A 14,754-nucleotide genomic window follows, 5' to 3' on the forward strand; every position below is an offset into this window, starting at 1 on the left:
ATGATCAGACAGATAGGTTACTGCATTAGGAAAAAGTGGAGATCCCATTTTTGCCCTTACCTGTTCCTGTTTCAGTGCTGGTCAAGTCTTTTCATTAGTCACTTTTCTTTGACTAAAATGATACTGAGAGATTATAGATGAAGAACTGGTGTTTTGATATGTAGCATTGAGTAAGAATAGATGTACTTATGACAACAAGAATCAGTGGACATTTTGGAAAGCTTGTCTTACAATGCACCAAAACTGATTTCCTTGTGGGATAGTTGGACAGCTGAAGTCAATGGAAGCTTGCCAGGCAAAGATATGTTGATGTGTAAGAGAACTGACAGGACTTTCTTAGAAAAAGTCCTTCAAGGCTGTAATTTTTTTAAGAGTACCATGGGAGAGCTATGCTGTAGTTGACATGTTGATTTCGTGAGATGAACAAGTTGAATTCCACTGAGTTATTTTATTTTATTTTAATTTATTTTATTTTATTTTATTTTATTTTATTTTATTGTGAGCAAATGCATGTCAGGTATAGTGCTAATAATACTAGGTAGGTATGTTTACTTTTCAGTTTAAAATAAATATTCAAAGTCTGTATGTCTTCTTTCTGTAGACTCTAGCATATGTGGGATTTGTCTACCCTTTTATACCCTTCAACAGGGATTAAGTTATGATTGTGTCTCTCATTACATTAAGTCATTGTATAGTAAATATGAAGCCATGCTCTCTCAAGATTTTCTGAATAATTTTTTTCTATAACCTGACTAAATAAGATGAACTTAGTGCATCTTTTGGAGGGTAAGAAGCAAAAGAATATTCGGGGAACTACAGGCCTGGGGAACTACAGGCCTGTCAGCCTGACCTCGGTGCTGGGGAAGATTATGGAGCGGTTCATCTTGAGGGCGCTCACAAGGCATGAGCGGGACAACCAGGGGATCAGGCCCAGCCAGCACAGGTTCATGAGAGGCAGGTCCTGCTTGACCAACCTGATCTCCTTCTATGACCAGGTGACCCGCCTAGTGGATGAGGGAAAGGCTGTGGATGTGGTCTACCTGGACTTCAGCAAGGCCTTTGACACCGTCTCCCACAGCATTCTCCTCGAGAAGCTGGCGGCTCACGGCTTAGACAGGTGTACTCTGCGCTGGGTCAAAAACTGGCTGGACGGCCGGGCCCAGAGAGTTGTGGTGAATGGAGTTCAATCCAGTTGGCGGCCGGTCACGAGCGGTGTTCCCCAGGGCTCAGTACTGGGGCCGGTCTTGTTCAATATCTTTATCAATGATCTGGATGAGGGGATGGAGTGCACCCTCAGTAAGTTTGCAGACGACACCAAGTTGGGCAGGAGTGTTGATCTGCTCGAGGGTAGGAAGGCTCTACAGAGGGACCTGGACAGCCTGGATCGATGGGCCCAGGCCAACTGTATGAGATTCAACAAGGCCAAATGCCGGGTCCTGCACTTCGGCCACAACAACCCCATGCAGCGCTACAAGCTTGGGGAAGAGTGGCTGGAAAGCTGCCTGTTGGAAAAAGACCTGAGGATGCTGGTCGACAGCCGGCTGAACATGAGCCGGCAGTGTGCCCAGGCGGCCAAGAAGGCCAATGGCATCCTGGCCTGTATCAGAAATAGTGTGGCCAGCAGGAGTAGGGAAGTGATGGTGCCCCTGTACTCGGCCCTGGTGAGGCCGCACCTCGAATCCTGTGTTCAGTTTTGGGCCCCTCACTACAAGAAGGACGTCGAGGTGCTGGAGCGTGTCCAGAGAAGGGCAATGAGGCTGGTGAGGGGTCTGGAGAACAAGTGTTATGAGGAGCGGCTGAGGGAACTGGGGCTGTTTAGCCTGGAGAAAAGGAGGCTGAGGGGAGACCTCATCGCTCTCTACAACTACCTGAAAGGAGGTTGTAGCGAGGTGGGTGTCAGTCTCTTCTCCGAAGTAACAAGCGATAGGACGAGAGGAAATGGCCTCAAGTTGCGGCAGGGGAGGTTTAGATTGGACGTGAGGAAAAATGTCTTTACTGAAAGAGTGGTTAAACATTGGACCAGGCTGCCCAGGGAAGTGGTGGAGTCCCCATCCCTGGAAGTATTTAAAAGACGAGTAGATGAGGCACTTAGGGACATGGTTTAGTGGGCATGGTGGTGTTGGGTTGACGGTTGGACTTGATGATCCCAGAGGTCTTTTCCAACTTCAATGATTCTATGATTCTATGATTCTAATATCTTATTTGTAAGGTGACACTAGTGATAACGTATACACTTTCCTCCATTTTGTCCCATTAACAATTGTATGCATTTAGAGTGACCTTGAAGTAGTAATTCTGTTGTTCAGAAACCTTTGATTTTGCTGGGCTTCTTGAAAAGCGGGAAGGAAGTTGTGAAACACACATCATATATATACAGATGTCAAGTACAGTTAATGAAGATAAGCAGATGCATTCCTTAATAGTAATTAAACAAGAGGAGGGAACACATTGTCCACTTCAATTAAGAATTTCCTCTTTAAGGCTCCCTACCTGACAAGGCATGTCAGTTCCTTCACCTCATTTATACCGATATGCTTTTTAAATTATTCCTTAAAATATACACCACATCATTAAAAACAACACCAGACTTCTATGTAATACAGGATTATAGATTTGCAGCTGCAACTGCAATGTAAGTACTTAAGATCGTGACTTATTTTTCTGTAACAGGCACACAATAGACACTGAGAAACAATACTACACAAACAACTACACAATATTTGAAAGATACGAAAATCAAAGTTACCTCACACTGGAACTCTACAAAATATTTATTGTACATATGACTCTCCTTTCAATATGTCCCAGAATGAGATTTTTCTCATTTTACAATGGTAAAAACGTTAAATACTTTACACATTGATCCGTTACCACCCCCTGATCTTTCCTGCTTGTAGCAGTGTACACTAGCCTTTACAAGGTTTCACACTGTTGACTGCAGACCACCTTACTGGTCTCTGATTCATCAAGAAAGTTTTGAATTCTAATACCATCTTCCATATTCTGTTTCATGTGCAATTCATTAAGTGTACGCTATCTATAATCAATCCAAGTCAACTATAAAAGTACTGAACAGAACCATGTCCACAGATGCAAGGTCCTACTTGGGATGATCTACCAACTTGACAGAAATAGCTCCTATTAAGGGTGGTTTTAAAACCATGTGAGTTTAGAATAACCTTACAGTGATTACTTTTTAGATAAATCTTCTTCAGGGTGTTCATGAGGACATCATGTGAGACAAGGTCAAAAGTCTTGGAAAAATTGAAGTCTAACCTCTAAGGTAGTCAGTCCTCATTTCTGTCTCATGTAAATCAAACACGTCGTTGCCCCAACCACCATTGCATATACAAGGTCTCTTGCACAGAGCCTTCTTTCTGTTCCTGTTCATGCTGTTTCCAAGAGATACTGTGGTGCCTTCTGCTGAAACTACGTTCGCACTCTGGACAACATGGATTGTGAGACACAGTAGGGGAGGAATGGAAACTTAATCCTATGGCTGCAGTGGCTATCCCAGCAGGACACCTCTTTTAAAAAGCTGTCCTCTGGGATCTCCCTTTCTCTGAAGCCAAAGATGAGCAGAACTGGTGTCCTTGTCATGGCTACTGCTTTCAGCACAGTCGACTGGAGGTTCTGGGCCTGAGGAAGTAGCTTCTTGTTCATGTGCAAGGGACAGGATCCTCAGTGCTGAACTGAATAGCATTCAAAGGAGCTGTGTTCAGGAAGGGGAAGGGTCACATAACAAGGTTTTAGTACAACAACCTTGGAAATCTATTCTCAGGGCTGCCACATGGGCAGCTCGTTCAGTTGCTGAAACTACAACAGAAAGACTATTGAACAAAAAAGAGAGAACCGTTTCTGATTGTCGCCGGGGTCTGAGTGGCTGCACGGCGTGTTGCTGGGGTCAGAGTGGCCGCAGGGCGTGTTGCCCGGGTCTGAGTGGCCGCAGTGCGTGTTGTTTTACCATCAGATCCAGAGACCTTCTCTTCCCTTTGAGGGTACTGAATGGTGTTGAACAGGGCTCGGTAGGCATGGGCCAGGCCCCAGCACGGTGCAAAGATCTGCATCTCTCCGGAGTTGCCAGGGTGACCTGAGGTGTCATGGGCCCACCGAGCTATAAATAATTCACCCTTATGTTGCCAGTCCAGATCCACCTGAGCCACTTCAATCTTAGCAGCCTGATCCACCTGCTGGTTGTTTTGATGTTCTTCAGTGGCCCGACTCTTGGGTACGTGAGCATCTACGTGACGGACTTTTGCAACCAGGTTCTCCACCCAGGCAGCAATATCTTGCCACAATGCAGCAGCCCAGATGGGTTTGCCTCTGCACTGCCAGTTGCTCTGCTTCCATTGCTGCAACCACCCCCACAGGGCATTTGCCACCATCCATGAGTCAGTATAGAGATAGAGCACTGGCCACTTTTCTCGGTCAGCAATGTCTAAAGCCAGCTGGATGGCCTTTACTTCTGCAAATTGGCTCGATTCACCTTCTCCTTCAGCAGTTTCTACAACTTGTCGCATAGGACTCCATACAGCAGCTTTCCACCTCTGATGCTTTCCCACAATACGACAGGACCCATCAGTGAACAGGGCATATTGCTTCTCATTTTCTGGTAGTTCATTATACATTGGGGCCTCCTCAGCATGCGTCACCTCCTCCTCTGGCGATAGGTCCTGTGGCCACTCAGACCCCGGTGACATGCACTGCGGCCACTTGGACCCTGGCGACAGGCCCTGTGGCTGAACCAAAGAACCAGCCTGTGCCGGTATCAGTCGCCCCTGTACACAAGAAGAAATCTTGGAAGCGGAAGTCAGCTCGTTTAGTAAGGGAGGAAGAAACTTCTTCTAGAAGGGAGCCGGAGGAAGAAGTGTACGAGGCAGACGACCCTGGAGAAGGGCCATCACAAGAACAGGAGCAGGAGAGCCGCCCACTGATTGGGGAGGAAGAAGAGGAAGAACTCATAAACGAGGCAGTGACTACCCGATCTCTATCCCTGAGTGAGATGCGATTTCAGCTGTCATCCAGGTGAGCATATTGTCACCTGGCTGCTCCTAGCTGGGATAATGGAGCCAGTAGCCTAGAATTAGAGGATAAAGAAGCCAAGCAGCTGGGATCCCTTTCTAGGGAAGGGGGCATTGACAAAGCAATTGGAAAAGGGACACGAGTCCTCAGCCTTTGGAGGCAACTCTTGTCAAGCGTGAAGGAAAGGTGTCCCTTTAAGGAAAATGTCATATGTCACCCAAGCAAGTGGACGACCATGGAGAAGGGTATTCAAATCTCATATTTTCCAGTACATTTTCATTAATCACCACACCCCTTTTTCTGACAGAATTAGCTGTGCTGAAGGTGACTTATGGTGACCTGAGCAATGAACAGTTATCCAAAGATCCAGATGAAGTCAAGTGCACACGACCCATGTGGCGGAAGTTTATAAGGAGCTCACCATCGTCATACGCCAATTCATTGGCAGTGATGACCTGGAAAGATGGAGAGGAACAGACAGTGGATGAATTGGCGGGTCAACTCTGGCAATATGAGGAAAGTCTCTCTTCCTCCCTCGTCTCGGCTGTGGAGAAACTGTCCCGGGAGATCCAGCAACTCAGAGAGGATAGGTCCTACTCCTCACCTGTACGGACCAGTATCTCGGCTATTAGGAGTCAGCGTTCTTTTGCTCAAGAGAGAATATAAAGGGTACACACCACGGGGCACCCTATGGTTTTACCTGCGTGACCAGGGAGAGGACATGGGGAAGTGGGATGGAAAACCTACTGCAGCCCTAGGGGAACGGGTATGTGAATTGCAAGGGAAAACAATCACAGAAAGAGGTTCTTCCAGGAAAATTGCTGCTCCAGTTTCCAGCGGGCAGTTCCCCAGACAGAGTAGAAGGGCCGATCTTACTCCTGATCTTAATGAAGAAACTTCTGACTCGTATGTACAAGAAACGAGAAATGAGTACTGCGATGAGGATTAGAGGGGCCCTGCCTCCAGCCAGGGGGAGGAAAGGGACAACCGGGTTTACTGGACTGTGTGGATTCAGTGGCCTGGCACATCAGACCCACAGAAGTATAAGGCTCTAGTAGACACCAGTGCACAGTGTACCCTAATGCCATCAAGCTATAAAGCTGCAGAACCCATCTGTATTTCTGGAGTGATGGGGAGATCCCAACAGCTAACTGTATTGGAAGCCAAAGTAAGTCTAACTGGGAATGAGTGGCAGAAGCACCCCATTGTGACTGGCCCAGATGCTCCGTGCATCCTTGGCATAGACTACCTCAGGAGAGGGTATTTCAAGGACCCAGAAGGGTACCGGTGGGCTTTTGGTATAGCTGTCTTGGAGACGGAATAAATTAAACGGCTATCCACCTTGCCTGGTCTCTCAGAGGACCCTTCTGTTGTGGGGTTGCTGAAGGTCAAAGACCAACAAATGCCAATCGCTACCACCACGGTGCACCGGCGGCAATATCGCACCAACCGAGACTCACTGATTCCCATTCATGAGCTAATTCGTCGACTGGAGAGCCAAGGAGTGATCAGCAAGACTCGCTCACCCTTTAACAGTCCCATATGGCCAGTGTGGAAGTCTAATGGAGAGTGGAGACTGACAGTAGACTATCGTGGCCTAAATGAAGTCACGCCACCGCTGAGTGCTGCTATGCCGGACATGCTAGAACTTCAATACGACTTGGAGTCAAAGGTAGCCAAGTGGTATGCCACAACTGATATTGCTAATGCGTTTTTCTCAATCCCTTTGGCAGCAGAGTGCAGGCCACAGTTTGCTTTCACTTGGAGGGGTGTCCAGTACACCTGGAACCGACTGCCCCAGGGGTGGAAACACAGTCCCACCATTTGCCATGGACTGATCCAGACTGCACTGGAACAGGGTGAGGCTCCAGAACACCTGCAATACATTGATGATATCATCGTGTGGGGCAACACAGCAGGAGAAGTTTTTGAAGAAGGGAAGGAAATAGTCCAAATCCTGCTGAAGGCCGGTTTTGCCATAAAACAAAGTAAGGTCAAGGAGACCTTACTGCACAGGAGATCCAGTTTTTAGGAATAAAATGGCAAGATGGACGTCATCAGATCCCAATGGATGTGATCAACAAAATAACAGCCATGTCTCCACCAACTAGCAAAAAGGAAACACAAGCTTTCTTAGGCGTCGTGGGTTTTTGGAGAATGCATATTCCAAATTACAGTCTAATTGTAAACCCTCTCTATCAAGTGACCCGAAAGAAGAACGATTTCAAATGGGACCCTGAGCAATGACAAGCCTTTGAACAAATTAAAGAGGAGATAGTTCATGCAGTAGCCCTGGGGCCAGTCCGGGCAGGACAAGATGTAAAAAATGTGCTCTACACCGCTGCTCGGGGACTGGCTGGGCATCGGTCGGCGGGTGGTGAGCAATTGTACTGTGCATCACTTGCTTTGTGTATTATTATTATTAATATTATTATATTATTATTATTATAATCATAATTTTATTTCAATTATTAAACTGTTTTTATCTCAACCCACAAGTTTTTCTCACTTGTGCGCTTCCAATTCTCTCCCCCATCCCACCGGGGGGGGTGGGGGGTGAGTGAGTGGCTGCGTGGTGCTCAGTTGCCGACTGAGGTTAAACCACGACACTGATGCAGCTAGTTGCTGTGTAGATTATATCCTGCAGCTCATGGTTCTCAGGCTTTCAAAGGCACAGCAGCCCTTGTGGTCACGGCATATGGGCCTTGATATAGCACAAGAACCACTTTGGGGTGCCACAGGGTTTCTCAGTGGTGTTCAACTGACATGTCTGTTAGATATGCATTGCGCACTATGTGATGGTGTGGACTCCATAGGTTCACACACTAATATCCCCATCAGATGTTGGAGGAAACTTCAAATAGAGATGGATTTAGTGTCTTCCAAAACTAATCTACTTTGAAACCGCTGAAATTGATCTGAGAACCAAACCAAATCCCAGCAAGTGAAGAAAATCAAGGGGTTTATTTCAAAACCCACCCTACTGCTCTGAATTAAACTGCTGTAGACAGAGACAGAAGCACTTTAGGGAGACTGATTCATGAGGCACCTAAAATTTGCATACAGATTACTCCCTGAGACCATCTTGATTTAATCTACATATGCTCTCACTGATTTTATACCCATCCTTAGCCTTCTCTCCTCTCTAATCTTTGTGTAATTCCTTTTTATTTTTCAGATTATTAAAGTGTTTCTATACTTGCATTTAGCGAGAGAGCTGTAATTTTAATTCTGAGTTTTCATTGCATATTTATTGGGGTATTGGGGTTGTTTATTTGGGGACAGCTTTTTAGAAAGATGTTGTAAAGTTTCAAGTGTCTATAATATCTAGGAAACCCTTGTTTAAGGCAGAACATATAATATATGACCCTAGCCCACACAGGTATCATGGAATTAGAGAATGCGTCTGGAACATTCCAAGGATGAGATCCAGTAATGCAAATAATTACTTGCATCTTGCAAATATTTATTTGGAGTAAATAAAGAGTGAGAGAGGTTCTGGTGCAATGACTCGCCTACTGACTGAGATGATAAACAACTACAAACAACTGTGAAAAAGTTTCCATTAGATTTTTGTAATTTCACAGTTTTTCACTGAAGAGTTATCCATTTTCTTGTCATCTATTTCCTCTTCTCAGTATAAATAACATCACAATAAACTCTGTTCAGTGTTTCTCATTAAATGATACAAGTAGGAACATCACACACATCAGAGCCAAAACGTAAAACAGTTTAAACTACCACAATGCAACTTACAGTAATGACTTTACCTTCATTAGAGAGAAGCACTTAATGCAACCATTTTTTTAGTATGTGAAAACGTACTTGATTAGGGTCTATATGGAACTGTAGATACATCAAACAGCTGCACAACCCTGGTTTGTGTAGAGCCAGCTCAACAAAGGGAAGCAGCATAGTCACGTTACCACAGATGATTGACTGGGCCTTGTGCATGACATGGTTAGTTAGCCTGAGCTCATCACCAGAACAACACTGCTGTACTGCTTATCAGGTCTAAGGTAGCATCATTCCTATGTCATGCCATATAGATACAGATACCAGCTCTCTCAGAGCACAGTAAAGAATGGACATAGCTATACAGTTATAGATAAAGGGCAGAAGGGCTCAAATATCCTTATCCAGTGTGATCCCATCAATGACAGAGTCCACAGAGTTTCTCAGGATCATTTCTGCTTCAGGATAAGTAGTCCCCTTGAAAATTAAAACTTGTCTTTAGAGAAATGTCCAATCTAGATTTAAAAACTGCCTTAATCTTTCATTAATTTTCTTTATGTGCTGGCTTCTATGCTGTTCACTGATGTCACTCATAAATATGTCTTCTTTTTTATTATTTGTTTTGCCCTGATTTCTCTTCTTTGGTGAGTGAATTTAGCCAGTAATTTCATAGATTGTTAAGAAACAGAAAGCGCTTTATTTTTTGTTCGAATTTTTAGGTTTACCTTTTTGACAGAGGAGCTTGTCAGACCTCTGACTGCTGGACTGAACAGCCCTTTGCTATGTGTCCTGCTTTTGTGTACCGTGACCAGTTATCCTTGAGTCATCACGTTGATAAACTAAATAGATTGAACTGCTGGAGAATTTCCAGGTCTTTAATATTCCCATGACTTTTCTTTGACCCTTCTCCAAATCGTTCACATCCATCATGAATTCTGAGCACTAGAACTGGACACGCTATTCCAGTAGCAATTGCTTCTCTGCCAAATGCAGCAATGACTTAACCTTCCACTCCTGTCCGGTGGATACACCTAAGGATAGCATTTGCCTTTTTTTGTCCATGTGGTCTCGATAAAGGGTTATAACATGCCCTCTTCAGAATCATTACTTCACAGGAAAGTCCTCTCTCCTGTTTTTATGGCTTACATTTTTGTTCCTAGATGTTAGACCCTCTATTTGGCTGTACAGAAATGTCATTTGTTTGTCTGTTCTTGCTTACCCAGTGTCCCTGGACACTATCGCTGATCCATCTCTTCTTAATTTTTCACTTCTGTTATCTTTGTGTCATCACCAAATTTTGTCAGACAAAATGTTATGTCCCTTTCTCCAGTCATTGGTAAAAATGCTCAATGACATAGAGCCAAAAAGACTCCCTCTGGCATCTCATGGAAAACATAGTTAATCAAACAAGACACAGATACACTCTTATTTACAATTGCATATGGAGATAAACAGTTTTTCATCAACGTAATGTGTGCTACATTGACCTGTTTTTCTGTAGTGTGTTAATGAGGATGTCATGCAGTGCCAAGTCAAACCTCTACCTGAAGTTTCTCAGTTCTCCAGCCAAAGTTGGATCTTCATCCAAACTATTCAGTAACTTTGCAAAAATCTCTTGATTTCATTGATTGAAATTAATGATATTAACCTTTTTTAATATTTATTAATCAGTGTATGCAAACTCATCCATTATTTGGCCTAATACTGTGGTCTGGCTGCCAGGCCTCCATTATCCAGGTCTGGTTTTTTATCTACTTTCTGTTTTAAAATAATGGCAGAGTGTTAGCTTCTCTCCAGTCCTCTGGAAATTCCAAGGCTTCTTGAAAATCAACACCAGAGGCTCTTTATACTAATCTCAGCACTAATCTTGACAAAGGTTTGGTTACAAGATTATTGGAACTGCTAACTTAAAATCATGGGACGTCTTGCACATGCTAGCTATCCGTAGTATCACTGGAGGATATTAAATCATCGTCACCCAGCAGGAAGACATCATTCATTTTTCTCCCCAGGCCATAATACAGAACTGAAACACTTATGGAATGCTTCTGCCTTTTCTGTGTCAGCCATTGCAATTCTGTTAGGGTCATCCAGCCTTTATTATTGTTAGTATTGGTTTTGTTTGGATCTACTCAGAAAATACTTTATCTTTAACCCAGACGGTTACAGGCTTCCTCTTCCATTCCTTAATCTTTCATTAATTTTCTTTATGTGCTGGCTTCTATGCTGTTCACTGATATCACTCATAAATATGTCTTCTTTTTTATTATTTGTTCTGCCCTGATTTCTCTTACAACCAGACTGCTTCTTTTCTTAGATACAACCCTCTGTCTTTTTTTGGAGAACTGTAGCTTTTTCAACATCTAGTAAAATATTTCTAAGCAGGTCCTAGTTATCATTCATATTTCTTTTCATATTATTTCTCCTAACTGTATATGCATATCATATTGAATTATAAGATACAGTAATGTGCATACAACTAAAGGATGCAGACTGAATGGCAAAGGCTGTCGCTCTCAGATGAATCAGGCATCCTGCCACTTCAACCATCTGGCAATGGACCAGGTTTAATGGGAGCAAAGAAACTCAAAAGGATCTACTTGCTATTGCTTTGTACAGAAAGCAGTGAAAGCATCCCCATCACCACACTATAGTACCAGCATCCTGTAAGCAGACAAAGACATATAGGAATGTTGTGCTAAGACTGAGGAATTAAACTCACAAATCCATGGCATTCAACAGCTACATCTTTATAAAAGCATACACAAGACCAGTGTCAGACATGAAAACAATTTTTATTTCTATTAAAAGGTAGATGTGGCCCTTGGTACTCTTTTTAATAAAATGTACTATTTGTGCATGCCTAAAATATGTTTTCACCTCTCTAAGAAAAAAATGCCAACTTTGTTATTTAGATTTATTACCTGCTTTGGGGCAATGAGAGGAAGCAACAAAAAAGAAAGAAGAATCTCTCATACAGTATTGGTTTTGGTTTTATTCTGGTTGTGGTAAGAAGATGCTTTTAATGTGCATGTTTGGACACATATCTGAAGGCTACAACTTATCCCAGGGAAGGGCTCAGTATCATTCTGTTCTGTTTCTTGGCTCCACATATCTAGGCTGCCAGCACGTGTGTTTCCTGTAGCACCTCTACAAACGTAATTTTTTTTATGTTTGTAGTTTGTTGTTGTCCTTTTGATGTGTGACACTAGCGTTCTTCCAGTTAGCCTTTCATGCCAACTTGTTTTCTCAGCACTGACTTCATGGCAGACCGGCATGGTGACAGAGGCCAGATGCACCAGGTGGAATTCATCGCCACTAACTGTAGATGTCTGCAGTACAGATACCTACATTTTGGATAGTTGTACTAAGTTTGCTTTTTAGTCAGTGGAGAAAAAGAGGCACCCTCAGACTGAGGTCCATTTTACCTGTTTTGGGGATCTGAACACCAGAGGGGGCCTACTATTCTCCAACAATAAAGTTTATACTTTAGCAGTGAAGGGAGTTTAAGGGGAATAGCTCAGATGTAGATGTTCATATTTGGTTCAAGGAATATCACTGATGTAGTCTTCCAGCTGCTCTACAGGTAGATGAATGATTTGCTTAATATCAACAGAGCTGTGAGCCTTAGCTCTCATTCCCCCAGTGTGTCAATATCTTACCTAATCCTGCACCTAAGCTTTTGCGTGGAGCTTGAATTTTACATTGAAGGGGAACACAAAATACAATGGCCTTATTTATAGGGGCAAAATATGTTGGGTTTTTTTACATAGGTGTAAGTTTAAAATCATACAAAAATGACAAAACTAAAATCAGACTGCACTACAATTTTAAAATGTAATATTTTCTGAAACATATCTGTATTTTCCTTCTCACACCTCCAGCTATAGTGAGGTATGCCTTGGATTTGCAGCTTCAGCAGTCAAAGTCCTAAAACCACAGCTTTTGTTAAACCTGGAATGTTTTATTTTGCAAAAAAGAATATGCATATGCAGAAACTCTGAGATCCTTAGAAGAAAATACCGATAGTGATGACTGTTACTAACTACTAGGATGATTTGGCAATTAGCTAATAAGAAAAATGGAGAATAAACTGAAACATAAGCACTTACTTATCTCCAAATAATAAATTTAGCAAACTAAAACCCCTCATATTTTCTGATACATGAAATCTGTCAATAAAATAATTTCATGCATTTAAAAAAAGCATTAATAGGTTTTAGAGAAGTTATATGATATATATTTCTTTTGCCTTTTTATATGCCTCTTGTCTACATGCCAGTACCTCCAGAGACCCCCTCCTCTTTTTTCAGGACTTGTAGACACCCACTGCTCTCCCTTTGTGCACACAACCAGTCATTTTATCATAGAAGGCAATCAGACTTGGTCAGGCATGATTTACCCTTGGTAAATCACATTCTTGTCCTCCATGTGCCTGGAAATGGTCTCCAGGAGGATTTGCTCTGTAACTTTCCCACAGACTGAGATGAGACTGACTGGCCTGTAGTCTCCCAGATCCTCTTTCTTGCGCTTTCTGAAGATGTACGTGGCATTTGTCTTTTTCACACCTTCAGGAACCTCCCGCACTCTCTACCACTTTTCAAAGGTAATGCTGATGAGCATCATAATGACATAAACCAGCTTCCTCAGCAATCTTTGATGCATTCTGTCCAGTCCCATGGTCTTGTATATGTCCAATTTGCCTAAGTGGTCTCTAATTCCAGCACCCTCTACCATGGGTAACACTTCTCTCACCCAGGCTCCACCACAGAGATTCGGGAAGCCTGAAAGCAGATCTTACCAGTAAGAACCAAGGCAAAACAGACACTGAGTCAATCTGTCTCTTCTACATCCTTCATCATCAAGTCACCCATCCCATTCAGCAGCGGATCTGCATTTTTGTTGGTCTTCCTCTTGCTCCCAATGTACTTACAGAAGTTCTTCTTGTTGCCTTTCCCATCACTTATCAGTTTAAACTCCAGCCAGGCTTTGGCTTTCCTAACTTCATCCCTTCAAGCTCAAGCAATGCTTTCCATACTCCTTCTTAGTCCATCCCCGCTTCCACTTTCTGTGTATTTCCATTTTGTGTTTGAGCTCAGTCAGGAGTTCCCTGTTCAGCCAAGCTGGCTGCCTGCCACACCTGCTGTTTCCTGCACGTCCAGATGGTCCTCTTGCGCTTTGAGGAGTTGTCCCTGGAGATCACTGCCCTGCCCTGCCCCTTTGAGTGAGGGCTTGCTACGGAAGGCACTGCTGAAGATTTTAGCATTTCTACAATTCTGCTAGAAGAACAGTTTATATTCGTGTTTCCTAATCCACTTCAGACAAAACAAACCAGGTAAACTGCTTAAACTAAAGAAATCAGTCCAAGTAATTTTTCCTGAAATGAGTTAGGGAGTACTCACAAATCACTTTACTGGCTGAATATAGGGCAGTAAATGGCATAAAGGTGGTAACAAACAGCTGGAGGGAAACAGACCACTGAAACTCAGTGAATGTATGTCTTCAGCCCAAGCTCAAATTGGCAATACTTAGAACAAAATCAGGAAAGGTTGATCTGGCACCAACTAAAGTGAACATTTTTGAAGTTTTGTCCCAGAACCACCATCCCCCAACACACAAATTTATATACATATATATATATGTGCAATAGTTGAACAAATAATTTTAAATCCGTTTTGATATTTTAAATACCTTATGTACCTCTAGATACCTGGGGTATTCTGATACTTTGTCTCAATGTCTCTTCTTGACACTGTTTCATTTTCTACTAAATACTTAAATATTAATTCACCTGGAAGAACGAAGGGTTATGAGAATAATTCCAAACATAGATTTTAGGCCAGATGAGTGGCAGCAGTTGAGATGGTTTCAGACAAGGGTAATATATTGAAGTTACAGCTTCATGATCTGGATTATGGGATAAGCCCTCAACTTTCAGAAAAAAAGTAGAATCATTTTTTCCTTTCTTTTTGTGTGCATAAAGCCCCGAAAACATCT

Source organism: Aptenodytes patagonicus, chromosome 1 (assembly GCF_965638725.1).
Source record: "Aptenodytes patagonicus chromosome 1, bAptPat1.pri.cur, whole genome shotgun sequence".
Lineage (NCBI taxonomy): Eukaryota > Metazoa > Chordata > Aves > Sphenisciformes > Spheniscidae > Aptenodytes > Aptenodytes patagonicus.